General features: G+C 45.3%; 2 protein-coding genes across 2 annotated transcripts in view; one reads left to right on the top strand and one right to left on the bottom strand.

Moving 5' to 3' along the window:
• The window catches only part of RAB14 (RAB14, member RAS oncogene family), a 34,566-nt gene extending 33,361 nt beyond the window's left edge, over positions 1-1,205 (bottom strand). Inside the window, exon 1 of the mRNA XM_079962267.1 lies at positions 888-1,205. The gene's annotated coding sequence lies outside the window, so the exon portion shown is untranslated. The remainder of the gene's footprint in view (positions 1-887) is intronic.
• A 14,630-nt stretch (positions 1,206-15,835) lies between these two features.
• GSN (gelsolin) overlaps positions 15,836-21,723 on the top strand; it is a 60,909-nt gene continuing 55,021 nt past the window's right edge. Inside the window, exon 1 of the mRNA XM_079962061.1 lies at positions 15,836-15,992. The gene's annotated coding sequence lies outside the window, so the exon portion shown is untranslated. The remainder of the gene's footprint in view (positions 15,993-21,723) is intronic.

The raw sequence follows: 21,723 nt of genomic DNA on the forward strand, positions 1-21,723 counted from the left end.
CCAGAGCTGAACTATGGAATTCTCACCTCAAGAGGTAGTGGTGGCCTCTTGAGTTGGCTTTAAAAGAGGATTAGGCACATTTATGAAAGGTAGGATTATCAATGGCTATGTTCCTTCCCTACTCTTGGGAGCAAGTACGCTTCTGAACACCAGTTGCTGGGGGTGACAAGAAGGAATGAGGGCTGTTGAACTCGGACCCTGCTTGTAGCCTTCCCAGAAGCATCCCCTTAGCCCCTGTGAGAAAGAGAGGCTGGGCTACATAGGCCTCCCTGGGCCTCATCCAGCAGGGCTCTTCCTCACATCCTCCCCCTGACTCAGGCCCATTGAGCTCAAGCTGGCAATTGAAATCAACGATGCTGAAGCCCCGCAGGATTATGGTGGGGCTTGCTCTGAACAGGACCAAGTCCGGATCCAGCCCACCTTATCCGGGAGGGCAACACCTGTGCAAGAGCAACACCCGAATAAACATGCACAGGTAGGGGCGGGGGCGAAACGGGAAGGGATCGGGGTGGGAGTCTTTCAATCCCACCCCGCCAAGTTAAGAGAGAGGAAAAGGGCACATCTCCAAGGGAGGCAAACGTGAGCGGCGGTTTTGCACGGGCGGAGGCCTCCCCCTTTCCTCTGGAGCTGGGTGTGGTGGGCCCACCTGCAAAGCGGTGAGCAGGGAGGGGAGGCCTGGGCACCCGCAGGCCTCTAACACGCAATACAAAGGAGGAGGAGGAGGCCTAGCCGCCCTCAAGACTCACCGCAGACCCTTCCCTCAAAAGCCCCCCTTCACCACCACCCAGCCAAGAGAGGGAGGGGTCAAGTGCCCCCCCACCCCGCCTCCGGTTGCCAGGCAACCCCTCGCGAGGCCTTGAAACCCGGCTAGGCCTCGACAAACCTACCTGGGTCCGAGGGACTGGTGACTGGGCAGCTTGGTTCCGGCTGTGGCGGCAGCAACAAGGGAGGTCTCCTCCCCTTCTCGTTCCGGGTTCGAGACTCGGTCTGGCGCCGGCCCCACCACCGCCTTACGCGTGCTCTGGGTATTGTGGGTGGGGAGGTGGGGGCCTGTGTCTGCGCGCGCGCAGCGAGCTCCTCTCCTTTCTTTCTTTTTCCCCCACCCCCACTCGTCCCTCGCTGCTGTTACTGCCACTCGCCACCGCCCCTCCTCTGCTCCTTTCAATCCGCTCGGCACAACACACTCTGTCCAAGATGGCGGCCACCCCTTACACGGGGTTTCCCCGCCCCCTACTGACGGAGGAGGGGAGGGGGGCGGTGGGAAGAAGAGCCGCAACGTCCTGTCGCAAAAAAACCGACCGCACACACGCACACACACGCGCGCGCGCAGAGAAAATCGCCTCACTCCAAGCAGGGGAGGGGAGGAGGCGGAAGGAATACGGGCGAGCGGCTGATGCCAACCCAGAAAATAAAAATGAGAAACAAACCAAAAAAAAGAGAGTTCCGTTGACAGTGATAACCAGGAAAGGGACCAATCATCGAAGTAGCCGGGGGAGAAGAGGCGGAGCGGAAAAAGGGCAATGCTAGGGGTGTGGTTTTTTGGGGGGGGAGAAAGAAAGATTGACCTTCGGGGAGGTGCGACGGGTGCGCGTGCGCACAGCCAAGTGCCTGCGCTCACGCAAAAAAAAAAAAAATGATAGGAGAGTCTCGGTGTTTCCTTTGGGAGGATTTTTCTTTCATAGTTTGGGAGCATGCGCTCTTGCGAACGACGCGCGAAGCGGGCGGGCGCGTCTTAGACCTTGTTTTTAAAGAGCTGAATCGGCTCCGCTTTAGAGCTCGTTGGCTCCTCTCGCTGGTCAAGGCCTCATCCCGACCCCTCAGCCTCCGCAAGCACACACGCCCCAAAATCATCCTCCTCTACTGTGGAGGATGATTGTTTGCACTACTGAACGTTGACGCGTTTCTACTCACGCTCTGGACTTGGAGGCCCAGTAGGCAGGAATTCAACGGGTGAAGCTTTTTTCTGAGTGCCAGCTTTACAAGTTGAATTTCGGCCTTTAGCAAGCTCCTAGCAGCTTAACATTTTTTGGTCCCGCTTTAGGTAAACGTTGAAACGCACATGCGTTTTCAACCAGAGGTTATTTCACCATTAATTGATAGTAATTTTATAGAGAAGAGGACTATAAAGCAACATATAAATACAAAGTATAAGATCAAAAGGTGACCCAACGCAATGAAATAATTGCAGCAATGCTTGTAACAACTCCAGAAACACAGCTTCAATCACGAATGCTGTAAAAAAAATTACAAAATCACATATTCAGTGAACAGGAGTTCATTGCGGGGAAACAAATCAGATTACAGTACAGTGGTACCTTGGGTTACATACGCTTCAGGTTACATACGCTTCAGGTTACATATGCTTCAGGTTACACACTCCGCTAACCCAGAAATAGTGCTTCAGGTTAAGAACTTCAGGATAAGAACAGAGATCGTGCTCCGGCGGCACGGCAGCAGCAGCAGGCCCCATTAGCTAAAGTGGTGCTTCAGCTTAAGAACAGTTTCAGGTTAAGAACAGACCTCCGGAACCAATTAAGTACTTAACCCGAGGTACCACTGTACAGACATCATGTGCAGACATCCCCACCCTCACTGGTCTGCACATCAACCTAAGAGAATACAATAAAAGCCAAACGAAGCTAAATTAAAATAAAGCAGAGAGAAAAGATAGAATAAGAGAAATATGATGAAGTATAAATTAATACAAAGCCCTCTATCAAGGCTGTGTCTTTACCTTTATTCCACACAAGAAGGGTGAGCCCTCACAGCCTCCACTTGGGAGCTTCTCCCTTTTCTCCCCAGCCTCCCACCTTCAAAGATCTTCTCTACCCTTTCCCTCACTCAGGGCCCTTTATCTTCCACTCATTACCATCTTGTGTGTATCCTCATTAATCCAAAATAGGAAACTTCAAAGAATAAAACATAAATATAGAGTTAGCAGAAGAAAACAAGAATTAGAATTCATAGAAGAAAGAGAGATAAGATATAAGAAGGGCTTCCAATTCTCCATCTACCAATTATGTACATAAAGATTATTCAAAGTACAGTGGTACCTCGGTTTAAGAACAGTCCGGTTTAAGAACGATTTGGTTTACAAACTCCACAAAACTGGAAGTAGTATCCCGGTTTGAGAACTTTACCTCAGTCTAAGAACAGAATCCAAACAGTGAAAGGGCACCAGCAGCGGGAGGCCTCATTAGGGAAAGCACGCTTCACTTTAAGAACGGTTTTGGTTTAAGAACGTACTTCCGGAACGGATTAAATTCATAAACCAAGGTACCACTGTATTCAAAATATACACTCCAGGATAACATCTAGCTGTGTTTCAATATACTATCCAGCTATTTCTCAGTCTGCTCAGCAGTGTTTTCCCAATCTTCAGTCCCAGTCATCACAAGTTTGTTCTTTTTTTTCCACCCCAAAAAGTCCAAAAGGAGCCTGTTAATTAGTGCTTTTTCATCCTCCAGCAGTCTTTGTTTTCTGGGTGCTAATTAACTGGCAGATATAAAATCCATTTCATACTTGCTTCCAGTCTCAAAAATAATTAAAAGAAGGAGGTTTTGCTGACCCAGTGCCTTGAATTAAGGGCTATTATGTGGTGCATGGACCCAATAAAGGGTCCATGAATATTCCTCCATTCCCCCCTCAAAAAAAAAAGTTCACATAGAAAGCTATCTCTCAAAGTGAAGTAATTTGACCTAGCCACTCCATGACCTGCTAATTTTCTATGTGCAAGGGAGAAGGGGGTGCCACAAATTTCTCATGATGTATTGTTTGGGTTTCAGGCTATAGCTGGATACTGAATAAGCATGGAAACCAAAAAGTTCAAATCATATTAAAAATAATTTGGAGTCTGTTACCAGCAAGGTGATGGTGTCCTCTAAATCCCACTGCCAGGGGTTCAACTATATATAAAATGACCAGGCTAGAGTCGAGGGTGACAGAGAGGGAGAGAGACAGAGGAAGCTGTCTTATATTGAGTCAGAGCATTGGCCCATGTAGTTCAGTATTGTTTACACTGACTGGTAGAAGCTCTTCAGGGTTGGAATAGAATCCTGAAGCTCCCTTCAAAAAGAGTATGTTGTGGTGATGGACCAATCATCCTGATAAAAAAAACCTGAAGAATGACAACTCTATCTAACTCAAACTAGTAAATTAGAAGAAACATTCCCAATTCTCCAAAATCGTGACAAGCAAAGGGCAAACACAATTCATATTTACTTTATAACATATGGCAAATGTTTATTGAATACATAAATTGTTCAGACTATGGCAGGAATCCACCCAGTACTCATAGGAAAATGTGGCTTGATCTCTTAGAGGAATCAAATGAAACTTGTAACACATGGTATGATAAAAGTCTGTAGTTTTATCAGGAAAAATTGTTTGTTGTTTACTGTGGTAACAATTGTTTTCTCAAAATTTACCTTCTGTTCCATTAAAATAAATAAAATCGGTATTTTAAAAGGTGGGGGTGGGGTGGGAATAGTGACCAGCAGTGAGTTATCAGAGACAAGTTCCAGAAAACAATGGGCACAATTGCAATAATCTTCTTGACTAAGCAGTGAAGCAATTCAATTATGTTAGACTCTAGTCTTAAATAACCTCCTTACCAGCACTCGTTTTGATGGTGTTGCAGGAATTTATGTATAGGTGGGGGGGTTGCCCCTCCAGCAGATATCATGCACATGCAGCCCACTACCAAAATCAGCACAATCACTTTTGTGACTTTTGTGATTTGTCCCCACAAAACACTTCATCACAGTTTCTTCCTATCTATTCAAAATGCCTTTGCTGCACAATATCAAATGTAACAATTCACTGATAAATGTATCTATGTACTGGCTCACAGGGAAAACTTAAGAAATTCATATAGACATGTGAGCTCAGCTACTCAGCAGCCCCTCTGCCTGAGTGATAATCCCTGGCATCCTGACACCTGAGTCCCAGACAGGTAGCCATTCCAGAAATAACAAACCCAGATGAAGACAAAAAGGTGTGATTAACTTGGCTGGGAAATGGGGAAATGTAAATATCTCTTTTGTTACACTTGATGGGTGTTTGGTGGAGGGCAAGGAGAACCATGGGGCAGGGTCCAGGATGCTCAGATTACTGCCACCAGAACTCCCCTTTCATGATGTAACCGTGATGTATGAGTGATGTAGTTTGGGTGTGCATGTAACATGGGGATAAGCAGCTAATAAAAGTTTGGGGGCTCTTTTGTTCGGGGCTTCCATCTTGTTCCACCTTGTGGCAGGTGGGAGTCCTGTTGCGACAGTCTTCAATAAAGACCAAGCCTACTGACTGCTGTTTTGCTCTGGTATTCCTGGCTGGTGTCCTTGGGGTTTTTTTGTCCAAGGGAGCCCTCAGATTTCTCCGTTAACAATGGTAATGTGCATGACGTTAGATACAGTAAAGGTAAAGGTAAAGGGACCCCGGACCATTAGGTCCAGTCGTAACCGACTCTGGGGTTGCGGCACTCATCTCACTTTATTGGCCGAGGGAGCCAGCGTACAGCTTCCGGGTCATGTGGCCAGCATGACTAAGCCGCTTCTGGCGAACCAGAGCAGCGCACGGAAACGCCGTTTACCTTCCCACCGGAGCGGTACCTATTTATCTACTTGCACTTTGATGTGCCCATTGCGGGGATTCGAACCGCCGACCTTCTGATCGGCAAGTCCTAGGCTCTGTGGTTTAACCCACAGTGCCACCTGCATCCCAGATACAGTACTGTACTTCAAAATGTGGCACACAAGCCCTGCTGTGTTTGTGGGCCCTCTTGCTGATTCTGCTAGGTGTGGGTCAGGATGTCTGCCTCAAAATCCTTTCCCACTACAGCTAAACAAAGATCTAAACCTGGGCCTTCCTCCTTTCTTCATCAACCCAATCAAACTCCAACACACTATCCACTGGACCATACAGAAACACTCACAAAAATCAGCTCCTAAATCAGCTCACAAAGGAGCAACACAACGTAAGGTGTTGGCAGATATGATAGAACATCGTCAGGGAATCACAAGCTGGTAGGAAGAGCATGTGGGGTGATTAATATATGAGCCACATGTGCCCAAACATCATATGAGAAAATGAGGCAATTGTGTGATCACCATCAGTTGTATTGTGGTTGAATTGATTCTGGCCAAAAATAAATAAATATATCTGTCACTGCTAGAGGGCAGCCAAGCACCACAGCAGAAAGCCTGGAGAAGAAACTGTATCAGCTTCGACAGACTGAAAAATAAAATAAAAGCTGGGCTTTAGGGAAGGCAAGAGGTTCAACTGGCAAGTTTTAGAATTAAATTATGCCAAGCTAAACAAAAATGTGCAGCAACAAAAGTTGCAGCCTTTGGTCACGGTGGCACATGGCAAGCACATTATGGGATTATATTTCAATCACTGGGCCAGTTTCTAAATAAACAGAAGCAAAAGCAGGCCTGTAGCTGGAGGTAGGGATGCTTAATGAAACAAAGAATCATTGAAGAACAGAAATGCAGGCCACTAAATATATTTACAACCTGTGGTTGAAAAATGAAGTTTTTTATTAATGTAAATGAAATATACGGTACTCGGAATCGAGAGTGGATTTCATTCTCTTTATTCAGCTCATAGTGGTGAGGAGGAATGGAAATTCCCCCACAATATCTGCTTTATATACATTATTTACACAATGGGCCCCACGTGATTGGCTAACTCCAGGATTCTCCTGTAGGCCAATCAGGTTGTGAATTCACTTCCACCTGGAGCTGGATTGGGTGGCTCCTGCGGACCAATCATACTGCTGCATTCTGAATCCTATTGTTCTAGGACCAATCAGACTGCTGCGTTTTGGATCCTGTTCAACTCAGTACATAATAGTAAAATTGAAAGTACAAACAAGAAAAAACGCAATCAAAATTACAAAACATAGCAATGCAGAGTTGTATTTCCCCAGTGCTTTTGGGGGGGGCGCATACCCCTAAATATTTTGTGAATCTAAGTTTGGCCTCATTGAGGGGCAGTATTTCAATATGAGTAGGAAAATGAGAGTATCCCTAAACATTTTTTTTAGAAAAAAGCACTGTATTTCCAAATAAAGAGAGAGCATATAATGTAGAAAAGTAAGAGGAGAAAAAACACATTATGAAAGCCAAACTTTAGTCGAGGAAATGTTTTGTACACTATGTCGAACTTGGCACGTGAAGAAATGAAATCCCACCGAATGGCATAGCAATTGGGCAGCCTTATACTGCAATCCTAAACATTTTTACTTAGAACTATGCCCTACTGAGCTCAGTAGGATTTCCTGTCTTGTAGGTTCCTGATTTTTCTCAGTTTCCATTGTTGTTCCCTGCCTTTTTCCCTGACAGGGACTCAAGGCAGTTTACAGCTAAATTTTTATTTAATTCCATTTATCTGTTGTAGGTGTTCTACATGATCCCTTCCCTCACACATTTTTTTCTTTACAACAACCATGTGAGGTAGGTTAAGCTGAGAGGTTGTAATTGGCTCAAGGTGGCAGATGTATACATGTATATGACATCTATGAGTGTGGCAAGATCAAGAAGAGAGTTTGGATTTGATATCCCGCTTTATCACTACCCGAAGGCTAGCAATCTCCTTTCCCTTCCTCCCCCACAACAAACACTCTGTGAGGTGAGTGGGGCTGAGAGACTTCAGACAAGTGTGACTGGCCCAAGGTCACCCAGCAGCTGCAGATGGAGGAGCGGGGAAGCGAACCCAGTTCACCAGATTACGAGTCTACCGCTCTTAACCACTACACTAGGCTGGCTCTCAAATGTGGGGAGAAGCTTCCTGGTGTAGAATAGAATGTCTCTATTTTCATTGGAGAACAGTTGGAGGGTACACAATTGCTGGAGATCTTGAACAGGAGAGTGCTATTGTGTTCCTCCTCTGCTGACTGGCATGCTGAGAGCAGGCTGCTGGACTGGATGGGCCATTGGCCTTATCCAGCAGGACTCTTCTTAAGCTCTTACACTGCATAAAAGTTTTTATTGCTCTTAATCTTGCCAAGGTGAAACAAAGACAGCTTTCAAAGGTATTCTGTCTTGATAAGAACATATCCTTTGTCTCAAAAAGCACTGGACTGATGCAGCCGCTATTGTGTTCCTTAGGGCATGGCTTCAGCCTTTAGTCTATCAGTTTTTATTTTTATGAGACACATACACACCTTCAAAAGACTAGGAGGAGGAGGAAGGCTGAGCCTTCTGCAAACACAGCACAGTGGAAAATATCTCCGCTAGGTTGAACAGGATTAAAATCCTGAACAGATTTACAAGAGTGGAACAGAAAAGGCCTGTGGAATGGTTCCATGCAACCAGATTCAATGCATGTTTTCTTGGAAGTAAGTTCCACACTGCAGTCAATTCCATTCCTCATGTTCTCAATCTTAAATTCAGTTTGCATTTTTGCAGCAATTTGCAAGTTTCTTCTTAAAAATTTGCATCAGAATTAACTAACATTTTCATGTAAACACATTTTTATATGCACATTTGACTAATATACATCTTTTTGCAAACATTTTCTCCCAATACAATGTATATTTATATGCTATTTTCACTAATATATGCATTCCTATGCAATTTTCTCTTAATGTGCCTCTTTATATGTACTGTACTCTTTTGCATTGCAAAATTTGGGAAAATGCATAGTTTGAAGGACAGCCATGTCAGTTCACACATTGATTTGAGAAGTACAAATCAGGTAGTTACTCATTAAAATGCAAACAAAATCAAATTTCTCCTCCATCTGGATGCAGAGGAGAGATGGGAGGCACCACTTGGGGAACCCCCAGGGGAAGAAGGCTCAGAGCTGGGGATGGGACAACAATGGCTTTTGTAATTCCAGGACTGTCCCTGGAAAATAGTCCCCAGTGCATATGAGCCATCACTGAGTGCCTGAGGCAACTATGAGGAAGTGGTATATATATGTGATGAAAGAGCTAGACATGTGGAAAATTCTTTTAAACACACAGAAAATGTTAGGCCCTCATCAAACCACTTCCCTCTCCTTCAATTGCTGCTGATGGGTTTCTTGGGGCTTTCAACTCCACTGCATAAGTCTTGTGGTTTCTAGAAACCTTCAACTGTTGCTAATCCTTGTTTCTGTTTGTTTCCTTGCTTGAGATGCAACTCAAATCTTTCCACCTCTCTCCAATGTCCTTTTACTAACCCTGACAATTACCATAATAATAATAATTTATTATTTATACCCCGCCCATCTGGCTGAGTCTCCCCAGCCACTCTGGGCTGCTCCCAATCAAGTATTAAAAACAATACAGTGTTAAATATTAAAAACTTCCCTGAACAGGGCTGCCTTCAGATGTCTTTTAAAGATAGGATAGCTACTTATTTCCTTCACATCTGAAGGGAGGGTGTTCCACAGGGTGGGCGCCACTACCGAGAAGGTCCTCTGTCTGGTGCCCTGTAACCTGACTTCTCACAATGAGGGAACCACCAGAAGGCCCTTAGAGCTGGATCTCAGTGTCTGGGCTGAACGATGGGGCTGGAGACACTCCTTCAGGTATACAGGACTGAGGCCGTTTAGGACTTTAAAGGTCAGCACCAACACTTTGAATTGTGCTCGGAAACGTACCATGGGGGGGGACCCCGTTCCTTAAATAGGATGCACAAGTGAGTTTCAGCAATACTAACAAATTCAAACCTAGGCCTGTTGTGGCATCATCATGTTTTTAGCTGTTTGTGGCAATAGACTATGCTGTCGATTTAAATTGTTGCTTAGGCTTGAATCAGGATAGTAGTTTCCCATCCTAGAAATTGACTCTGCTTCATTGGAGGCTTTTAACAGAGGTTGGATGGCCATCAGTCATGGATGCTTTGGTTGCGATTCTTGCATTTGCAAAGATTTGGACTAGATGACTCTAGAGGTCTCTTCTAATGCTACATTCTATGAAGAGTGCACTAGTGTAGCACCCTGCTTGTGGTTAACGCTTAGCTGGAATGAAATATTCAACGCAGCAATAGAGAAATTAAAATAATAATTTATTTGTCAGACAAATAAATATGAGGCACAGTGGTATATGGTTACCAAGCTCTGGCCTGGCCTCTTGCCATTCTGGCCAGCACTTATATTTCCTTAATCCAGCCCCCTTGCTCCTCCTGTGGCTGCCTCTGTCCAATCAGCCTGGTTGAAATTCCTATTGGCTGTTTGCTAGAACCAATCACAAAAGATACACCCATTTCCTTCTGTCCTTTTATGGGAAACAAAAAGCTATATATTCTTCTATCTATAAATGACAAATAAGTAGTAATATATCTTACATGTGTCTCAACAAGGAACCTTAATTACCAGCTCACCTTGCCCTATTGCCCTCCAAAACAGATGGTTAATCTTAAATTTTTATCTTAAACAGATGTCAAGGATCATCATTGAAAGATCTCCTTCCTTTGGAGGTCTCTAAACAAAAGCTTGACAGATGTCAAGGATCATCATTGAAAGATCTCCTTCCTTTGGAGGTCTCTAAACAAAAGCTTGACAAATGCTCTAATGATGTTTCCTGCTTGGCGGGGGGGCTGGGCTGGTGGCTGATGGCCCCTGTGATCTCTTCCAACTATATGAAATAAGAATCTAGCATAAGGATTTAACATTTCTTAGCTTCTAATTCCTTTGCATAATTACATTTAAGCCAATATATTTAATAAAAGGTAAAGGTAAAGGTACCCCTGCCCGTACGGGCCAGTCTTGACAGACTCTGGGGTTGTGCGCCCATCTCACTTAAGAGGCCAGGGGCCAGCGCTGTCCGGAGACACTTCCGGGTCACGTGGCCAGCGTGACATTGCTGCTCTGGCGAGCCAGAGCCGCACACGGAAACGCTGGTAAGCGGTCCCTATTTATCTACTTGCACCCGGAGGTGCTTTCGAACTGCTAGGTTGGCAGGCGCTGGGACCGAGCAGCGGGAGCGCACCCCGCCGCAGGGATTCGAACCGCGACCTTTCGATCGGCAAGCCCTAGGCGCTGGGGCTTTAACCCACAGCGCCACCTGCGTCCCCAATATATTTAATACATAACATAAATAACCTTTTAAAAGGAAATCTTAAAAGGATCTCAGTTTAAGAAAGAAACAACTTTAGAAAAAGACTTCCCAAAATACTCTCTTCCTTTCTGCCAGCTAGATGCTTTTCCATTGCTCTTGACCTTTGAACCTTAGGAAAATATGGCTCAAGTTTAATGGGAGGCACATGGTTTTATTTTACTATTTACCCACTCTTAATTATGTTTATCTCTTTTTTTATCTTCTGTAATATGTAGGGTCAGTGTAACCTTGGCTGTCAGCCTGTAATTCCCTTTTTACGACTTTGAGAATTGTTTTCTGCTATAAATCAGGGGGCCCCCTTGTCTAGGAGGAAAAACATTTTGCCAAGGTTCTTAGGCAGCTGCTCTTCTGCCTGGCATGAACATTTGAAAATCTTTAAGCTCATTTTAAGATACAGGCCCTGATCAAAATATAAGCTTGATAAAAATGCAGGCTTATGATTAGATGCCTCACTAGGAAGAAGAAACAATAATTCAAAGGACTTGTGTGTGTTGTTATTCACTCACTAAACAAAGCCCTCTCCCATTTCCATAGAGTTTACTTGGGTTTAAACTATACTTAAAGCCTGAATTTTCTATCTAAGTCAGCTCAGAGCCCTATCAGGAACCCCTCTTAGCTCCACTGTGATTTGAAGGACCACTCCTCACTTTGCTGGCTCACAGACCAAAGAATGGGTGTGAGACTGTTGCCTTCCTGGCATAGGATTCTGAAGAGGGGAGCTTAACTCTTGGAGAAGGCACAGATCTCAAATCAATGTCTTTGTGTTCCGCTTGCTCCAAGATTACATGTAAAAGTAAAGGGACCCCTGACCATTAGGTTCAGTCGTGGCCGACTCTGGGGTTGCGGCGCTCATCTCGCTTTATTGGCCGAGGGAGCTGGCGTACAGCTTCCGGGTCATGTTGCCAGCATGACTAAGCCACTTCTGGCGAACCAGAGCAGCACACGGAAACGCCGTTTACCTTCCCGCCGGAGTGGTACCTATTTATCTACTTGCACTTTGACGTGCTTTCGAACTGCTAGGTTGGCAGGAGCAGGGACCGAGCAACGGGAGCTCACCCCATTGCGGGGATTCGAACTGCCGACCTTCTGATCGGCAAGTCCTAGGCTCTGTGGTTTAACCCACAGTGCCACCCGCGTCCCATAGATCACATGTACCCCTCCCCTATTTTTATTTCTTTTCGTGTGAATCTGTCACAAATTGCTGCACTCACTCTCCATACTTTTGGCATAATTAGGGATCCCCTTTTCTCTATAATCAAGGTGTGTGTTGATGTAAACAAAATCTGCTCCTTTTCCCTTATGGGGTATCCAAGAGCCCATATAGAGTCCTTAAGTGGGTTCTCTATCGGTAGGTGAAAATAACAGAGACCAACCAGAGAATATTGAATAGTAAGCCTGATCTTTATTAAAACTGTTGCAACAGGGTCCTCACTCACGACATGCAGGAGGGAGGAGGAACCCAGAACAATGGTGTGCAAGCCCTTATATAGACTTTTGAAATTGCCCACCCTGTAGCTCAAGACCATTCCCAAAAACATCATACATACATCACAGAAAGAGGTAGGTAAAACAAAAATCCTGTCTGCCAGGATACCTGACAATGGCCAGTGATTGCTCACTTGGGCAGCCTGGCCATCTTTTGTGATGGTAAATACTTTAATTCCTGAATCCAGGTCACAGGCTCCCCCTATTCATACACAAAGATGCCCTAAAGACCAGTAAGCAAAGGACAATGGAGAGGCTTTCCCATTTCCTTCCTCCTTGCAGAGAAACATTTGAGGTCAATCTGGGAGCGTCAAAATGGTTTCAGGATTGTTCTCCTGTACTATTTCAGACAAGTCGTTTACAAACTTATGTATGTGTTTGCCATGTAAATTTATGAATATTTAATTTACAGTCATACCTCGAGTTGCGAACGTGATCCGTGCGGGAGGCATGTTTGCAACCTGCAGCATTTGCAGCCTGAAGCACCGTGTCTGCGCACACGTGTGATGCAATTCAGTGCTTCTGTGCATGATGTTATTTTGTGCTTTTGCGCATGCACGAGCGCCGAAACCTGGAAGTAACCTGGTACTTCCAGGTTCCAGTACTTCCGGGTTCAGCACGGTCCGCAACCCAAAAATGCACAACCTGCAACGTTCGTAACCCGAGGTATGACTGTACAGTGGTACCTCAGGTTAAGTACTTAATTCTTTCCGGAGGTCCGTTCTTAACCTGAAACTGTTCTTAACCTTAAGACCACTTTAGCTAATGGGGCCTCCTGCTGCCACCGTACCGCCAGAGCACAATTTCTGTTCTCATCCTGAAGCAAAGTTCTGAATCTGAAGCACTATTTCTGGGTTAGCAGAGTCTCTAACCTGAAGCGTATGTAACCCGAGGTACCACTGTATATATTTGAGACCTTAAATTCTTATTACAGTGTACATACTGAATGATTATTTAATGCCTGCATATTTGCACCCTTGCTGTTAGAAGCAGCACATGTATATTCTGTCTCTTTTCATTTCTGTGTGATAAACCAAACTTTTTCTAAGGTTTACATGTGTTTTTAATTGATGGATAGCCTGGCTCTACACAAAAGATTGTACTCTTCTTAGAACTATATGTACATTGATTTTACATGTTAAGTGGATATATACCTAATAACACATTCTCTCCCCCCTTATCTAATAAGTACATATTTATTACATATATATCACATCTTTCCTCCAGTGAACTTACTGTGAACTCCACTTTCCCATTTTATCCCCACAACAACCCTGTGAGGAAGGTTAGATGAATAATAATAATAATAATAATAATAATAATAATAATAATAATAATAATTTATTATTTATACCCCGCCCATCTGGCTGGGCTTCCCCAGCCACTCTGGGCGGCTTCCAAAAAAATACTATCCCTCTGTCTTTAGAGGAGAGGGGAGGATAATGCTTAATGGATCTGATAAAGCGTTTTCTTCCAGTCCACTAAAACTTAAGGCATAATATATCTGTTTGTATTAAAGATGCAAGAAACCTCTCTGTTCTTTTTGCAGTTCCAGATTAACTAACATTCATGCATGGGCCAGATCTGGACCAGCTTAGCTGCAGCAAACTGAGCCTATTTGTGATGAGGATTCTTGAGATCACACTTAAATTAAACTATGGTTTAAAGATATATGCTCAGCATTCTAGGAATTATGAAAGTGGCAGATTTATTTTCAACCCGTTTCCAATTATGGCCTACTCCTATACATAAGCATACCAAACTATTTTAGACATTTCTTTTATCACATGTAAGGGTTGCCAACTATTTTGCCTAGCGCAGCGCCTCTCCCTTCAACAGCCAGAGCTTTTCCTGGGGAACCTGCAGTGGGAGACCTTACACCAGCTGGATTTCTGCCCTCTGCTGCTAGCCACTCTGTCCCATGTCCTGCAATCTGAAAAAAGATAGTGCAGCAAGATAGTGAACTGTGCCAACACCACATCCAATTTGTCTCAAAGCAAGAGATTCCTCACCCCAAGAAAACAGATGTTTGCATAACTATTCTGAGAGAGGTGCATCAATCAGATCCTGGGGCAAAACAGTAATAAACACATAAATAATAAAAAAAATTTTTGCCTTTAATAAGGTAGCACAATTCACTCAGAAGTACTGTACATCCAGCTGAGCTGGTGGTACTTATTCTCTCTAGTAAGTGGGCACAGGCAGTTCCATTCTTACTTGGAAGGCTCAATTTACGCAGTTGAGGACACACCAGATGCTGAGTGCCATGCGTCATGTACCTCCCTTTTGTACATGTATGATGCTGGTTTGGCTACATAAGGAACCACCTCTGGAGAACTGAGTTTGCTGTTAGTATAAAGAAGGATGCTAAATGGAACCTCCACAGTCAGAGGCTGTCTACCTTTGTACTGGACACTTGGACAAAAGAAAAAAGGAGGAACAGAGAAAGCTGCCCTACTGAGTCACACCAGTGATCCCATCATGCTCAGTATTGTTTACAGGTGAGTGGCAGCTGCTTTTCTTAGGGTTTCAGGGATGGTTGGTTTCAAGCCCAAGGCCAGGGATTGAACCTGGGACCTTCTGCATGCAAAGCACATGCTCTGCCCCTCTAGGCCACCTGAGGACCAGAATCATTGAAACTGAGTAGGAGGGGATCCAAGGGGTTATCAAAGCTAGTCTGAAGGAGCGTCTCCACCTCCATAGTTCTGCCCAGACACTGAGGTCCAGTGCCAAGGGCCTTCTGGCGGTTCCCTCCCTGTGAGAAGCCAAGTTACAGGGAACCAGGCACAGGGCCGTCTCAGTGGTGGCACCCATCCAGTGGAACGCCCTCTCACCAGATGTCAAAGAGAAAAACAACTACCAAACTTTTAGAAGACATATGTTTAGGGAAGCTTTTAATGTTTAATAGGTTATTGTATTTTAGAGTTTTGTTGGAAGCTGCCCAGAGTGGCTGGGGAAACCTAGCCAGATGGGCGGGGTATAAATAATAAATTATTATTATTATTATTATTATTATTATTATTATTATTATTACTATTAATGTTTTTATTGAGTTCCGGAGCGGGCGGGGAAAGGGAGAGGCTTTCCTGGACTAGACGGCTCCGACTCTTAGGGCTCTCTCGTCGCCACGTCTCTCCCGCCCACATGCCCCTTCCGAAAGATCAGCTACCGGACGCTCAGGACCACCTCTCTGCAACACCAAAATGCTCCACCCCTAAGCGCTTCTGAGTGGCCTGTGGGTCTTCAATGCGCTGGGCGGGGTGCACAGAGGCAGAGGAGGCGGAAGATGCCCTGCCCCGCCCAGCCCAGCCCAGCCCAGCGCTCCTTTCCTCCCTCCCTCTTTTCTTCTTCTCTTCTTCCTCTCAGCTGAGCTCAGTTCGGACCGGCCCACTCGTATCTTACTTCGGTGGGTTGGAATCAGCTTGAGCTCCTTTTTGCTTTTCCATTGCAACCCCAGGTAAGACCCTCGAGCAGGCCGCTTGGAAGGGAGAAAGAGAGGGAGGGGGCGGAGACGAGCGCAACAGATCCGGGTTTGGGGTCCCCCTCCTCCTCCTTTCCCCTCCTCCGGGCGATCTGACGTGTCGGTCCCTCCCCTCCGGGTCTGGGAGATGCTCTTGATGGGGTGGGAATTATGTGGGTTGGGGGCGCGATCTTGCTACTTTGGGGGGCTTGGGTTCAGGTTCGAGCTGGATCTGCAACTTGGAAGAAATCATCAAGGCTTTGACCAAAGAACCGCTTAAAAGCGAACAGATTTATTGCGGTATAGAAGTTTTCGCGGACTCCCACGGTCCGTGAGAACCAGAAGTTTAGGGAGTCGGCGTGTACTAGGCAGGGAAAAGGCAGAGTGGAGGGCGGGGGTGTGTGCGCTATACGCTTTGTGGAGGCGGGGGGGTGATACGTGGATTGGGATGGTTGTTGTTTGCAGGATTTCCAGTTTAGCACTCTTTTGATATGGGTCACTCTCTCACACACACAGCTGGGTCACCTGCTCCTTCATCACACGCAGCTCCTTAGCTTATCTGCAACACTTGTTGAGGCTTCTGTGAAAGAATCTGGGACTGTCAAAAGGGTGCTGGAAGGCTAGGAGGAGCGGCCAATCAAATCGCTCCCTCTGAGGTTTGAGCCCGTAGGATACAAGTTGCTCTTTGTAGTGTAGATATCCTTGGTCTTCCGTGGGGGCTCAGAATTGCACCGAAACATTTTCTTTTCTTTCTTTCTTTTAATCTCTTTCTTTCTTTCTCCTCCTCCTTTCTGTTTCTTTTTATCTCCCTCACACAAGACTTGCCACAAGAAGGAAGGAAGTAAAGTTATTCTTCCTTTCTCCTCATACGAGAACCAAGGGCTGTCCAGTGAAGCACTGGGGACCTTTAAGTTTAGAGAAGAGGCAACATGATAGACGTTTATAAAATGATGCGTGGTGTGAAGTATGGAGACACAGAAAAGTTTTCCTCCAGCTCTCATAGCACTCTCAGCAATGAAGCTGAGTTCAGGACAGATGAAAGGAAGTCCCTCTTCACAAAGCACATAGTTAAACTATGGAACTCACTCCCACTGGAAAAAGTGATGGCTACCAACATGGATAGCTTTAAAAGAGGATTAGACCAGTGGCTCCCAAATTGTTCCCTCATCACTTAGAAATCACTGAGGGTCTTGGTGGACCACTTAATGAATTTTCTGCCCATTATAGCAGTTGCAGTGTGTTGGGCTAGATGCCAAATTATCTTCTTCTTCTTTTATTTCCTTCACACTGCTATTTTGCTGCATTTTATGGAATTCCAATTGTAAGACAATAAAATAAAATGCAAGAAACAGAAGAAGCAGTAAAAATTGCATGTAAAGTGGTACCTTGGGTTAAGTACTTAATTCGTTCCGGAGGTCCGTTCTTAAACTGAAACTGTTCTTAACCAGAAGCACCACTTTAGCTAATGGGGCCTCCTGCTGCCGTTGGGCCGCTGGAGCACAATTTCTGTTCTCATCCTGAAGCAAAGTTCTTAACCTGAAGCGCTATTTCTGGGTTAGCGGAATCTGTAACATGAAGCATATGTAACCTGAAGCATATGTAACCCGAGGTACCACTGTAAAAGTTGGTGTGAATATGTAATGTGGTGTGTGTTCCATCTCCTGTCTTCAACCTGCAAAACCAGAATCATGTTGGGAAGCTCCTGAGCAAACCTTGCAGACAAGAGTTTGGGAACCCTTAGAATAGATAGATGCATGGAGGATAAGGCTATTGATGGCTACTAGCCACAATGGCTATGTTCAGCCTCCACGGTTGGGACGCAGTCAGCTTCTACATGCCAGTTTCTAGGAACTGCAAGTGGGGAGAGTGCTATTGCATTCAGGTCCTGCTAGAGGGCTTCCCAGAAACATCTGGTTGGCCACTGTGAGAACAGGATGGTGGACCAAATGGACCACTAGCCTTATCCAGCAGGGCTCTTATGTTCCACCTCCAATGTTAGAGGCAGTATACTTCTGATTACCAGTTGCAGGGAACCACAGGAGGGGTGAGTGCTGTTGGACTCAGGTTGCCACTGTGAGAACAGGGTGATGGACTAGATGAGCCACTGTCCAGGTGCAGCAGGTCTTTCTTGTGTTCTGTCTTGTGTTCTTTCCTACCCTTCCTACTACTATCCTTCTTTTTAAGAAAAGAAAGAGGGAGGAGGGAGGGAGAAGAAACTGGATGTCCAGATTCAAAGATAGATGTCCTCTATCCAAGTTCCTTAATTTTTATTTACTCACCTTGAAAATAATCTGGTGGAAAGGCAGGTAACCCCCCCCCCATACACATTCAATAAGAAAATAAATACTTGTGTAGAAGAATACATTCTGATGCAGCTGTCACATTTAAATAAGGCTTAGATGAGTCATTTATTATTATCCCCAGGACAGGTTACAACAATTAAAGCACAATTTTAAAAACAGTTTAAAACAACTTACAATCACAGAAATCATAGAATCATAGAGTTGGAAGAGACCACAAGGGCCATCGAGTCCAACCCCCTGCCAAGCAGGAAATAAGGCAGGTCCTGAAAATATGCAGCTTGGGTGTCAAAATCCAGAGTAAAGAGCTTAGTTTTAGTCAATGAATTGACTGTATGAATTTGCATAGCCCAAAAAAAGCACTCATTCTTTTTTAAAAAGAGGAAAAACTTCTTTTCCAAGAACTTGTTCTTTGAAAAACAAAATCACACTTTCCTTATTTTTAGAAGGTGCAATGCACAAGTTTTGCTTGGGGATGAAAAAGTGTCTTAGGTCTGAAAAGACCGGAGAACTAGATGTATGGGCATTTGTGGGATCATCATGCTCTTAACAGCTTAGTTTGTACTGAATTGTATTATTATTATTATTATTATTATTATTATTATTATTATTATTATTATATCTTCCTATGCTGTTGTGTTTTTGATACTACAGGGGTTGTCATGTTTGTTAGTGTCTTGATGTTTTTATTGTGAGCCACTTTGAGCTCATCATTTGTTGTTGGAAAAGCAGGGTACAGATATTGCATTAAACAAATCATCCAAATTGGGTACAACAACACTGTGTTGTGCTGTGCTGACATTACCCATGCACTCTAGTCACAGCCTTGCCCTATGTAATATAGGTATAATAATGGAAAATTCTGTCTGCATTGACATGCTGGCAGGGTCATTTGATAAACTGGGGAGGTATAACATTTTTTTGTATGAAAGAACACCTGAGTTTGAAATATCATGAACTCCGGTTATTGTTTTGCTACTCCTTTGTTTTCGAACGATATCCCCCCCCCCATTACAGTTGTACCCACCCCACCCCTCAAAAAAAAATCCTGGATACTTGAACTGTTTTGTACAGGGCAGTGATCACTTTTCCAGCACAGGAGACGAGCACAAAAGCCTCAAAAGCAAACCAAGAAGTTCCTTCTCTAGAGTCTAGAAGACAATGGGTGTTTCACCCTAGCTAGCCAGATCCACTTTCTTAAATGTCACTCATTGTTCCGACTTAATTCACCAGCTGAAAACACTGTTGAGATAGTAGCTGCAGTGGAGGTTGGCCCATTCAGGCAAATGGGGCAGTGCTCTACCAACCTTGGTCCGCTCTCAGCTGCCCCCCCCCACTCAGCTGCCCTCCTTCCTGATAAGAACCAGTCCAGGGAGTGGCATTGGCTGTCAGCTTCCTCTTCCACCACCACCACCACTTCCTCCCCATTTGCAAAGCTCAATGGGAAAGAGGATGAGGACAAAGCTAAGATGAGTTGACTCTGCCTGCCATTGGCTTTGGCACTGCCTAATGTTTGGGCTTCCAGCCTTCTGGCCCACCGGTCACAATGGGCACCAGCCATCACTGAGTAACTGGCTAATTTTGTGCAAAAGAAATAAGGAGAGCATCACCTGCGTGTTTTGCCTATTATCTCAGGTTTTACTGCTAGGTACATTAGAAATGGGACGCAGGTGGCGCTGTGGGTTAAAGCCTCAGCGCCTAGGGCTTGCCGATCGAAAGGTCGGCGGTTCGAATCCCTGCGGCGGGGTGCGCTCCCGCTGCTCGGTCCCAGCGCCTGCCAACCTAGCAGTTCGAAAGCACCTCCGGGTGCAAGTAGATAAATAGGAACCGCTTACCAGCGGGAAAGTAAACGGCGTTTCCGTGTGTGGCTCTGGCTCTGGCTCTGGCCAGAGCAGCGATGTCACGCTGGCCACGTGACCCGGAAATGTCTCCGGACAGCGCTGGCCCCTGGCCTCTTAAGTGAGATGGGCGCACAACCCCAGAGTCTGTCAAGACTGGCCCGTACGGGCAGGGGTACCTTTACCTTTACCTTACATTAGAAATAGAAAAGCCAGCTAGCTAGGAATTTAGGGATTCTGGCACATACATGGGGATTGGGGGAGCAATTGCCCCCCTTGCCCACTCCAATAGACACCCATGAGTATAATCTTCCTTGCCTCCTTCCACTCCCTTTCCCATTCTGGGCAATCTCATGGGGGGGGAGGGGTGACATGCCAGGGATGGGAAAGACCAGAGGAAAAAGTGGACAGAGCAATGGGTGCAAATTTTGCCTTTTTACAAGTATTATTAGTTTTATGCATGTTCATGCACCCCTCTCTTGTCTTCCATCCAGACAAGCAAGGGGCATTTGCAGAGTTCCAAGGACACTTTCAAAAGCACCCAAGCAGAATGTGAAGCTGGGCCAGTGGGGGGGGGGGTGACTGAGGAGGGCATGTGGCCTGGGGAGAGACCCAAGGGCTCTAGGTTCCCAGTCACTTCCCTAAAAGTGGATCTCTGAATCCCTAAAGATCAATAATAACTCTGCTATATTCACTATTAGAAAGGGGGGCTTTGAATACAAAGCAGCAAATTTGGGGGAACTTCTAAATTAAGAACTCACAGAAAGCTTTTTTAAAAATGTGAGCTGAAAGCTGAGACACAGTCTGGGGTGCCACACCTTTCTGGAAGGGAAGGTTTTGTGAATTAACGACTTCCTAAAGTTAATTCAATGCTGATAATTTGTGCAGAAATGTGTGTTTTATGGCTGCCACAAGGCTAAATAGCAACTGGATACCTCTCTTTTTTAAGTAAACCTGCAACCTCTCCTGCTGCTGCTGCTGCTGCTGTGCATTTAAGGACAGCATGAAATCCAGTGAAAGACATAGAAATAATAAGTCTGATCAAGCTGGTGGCCATACGCGCATGGAAGTTTTCTTCTATACATCCGTCTCTGGATGCCCAAATGTGTGTGATCACGGTGGTTCCTCTTCTTGATCTAGCTGCCAGGCTGCAGACAACAAATAACTCTGTAAAAAGCAGTCATAGTCAGTGGAAAGTAGTGCATTGGAGTGAATGGGGCAGTGCCCCACCAACCTCAGTCTATCGTCAGCCAACCCCCACTTACTTGCCTTCTTACTTACATCCAGTGCAGAGAGTGGCCTGGCTGCCAGCTTCCTCCACCTTAGCTCAGTGTTGCCCCTTGTAGAACTCTTTATGGAGAAAGGTGAATGCTCTGCTTGCCATTGGCTCTGGCTCTGCCTACCATTGGCCTCTCTGCTATCTGCCCAATGGGCACCAGACACCACTGGTAATAACACCAATCAGGAGTTTGGGAGGGGGCTCGAGCCAATTCTCCCATTCCCCACTCAACCAAAGGCCAGCACAATTGCTGCTTTATCTGAAGGAGCTCCCTACATGTAGCCCTCACTACTATATGAACACACTGATGG

Source organism: Podarcis cretensis (genome assembly GCF_951804945.1).
Source record: "Podarcis cretensis genome assembly, chromosome: Z".
In the NCBI taxonomy this organism is placed as follows: domain Eukaryota; kingdom Metazoa; phylum Chordata; class Lepidosauria; order Squamata; family Lacertidae; genus Podarcis; species Podarcis cretensis.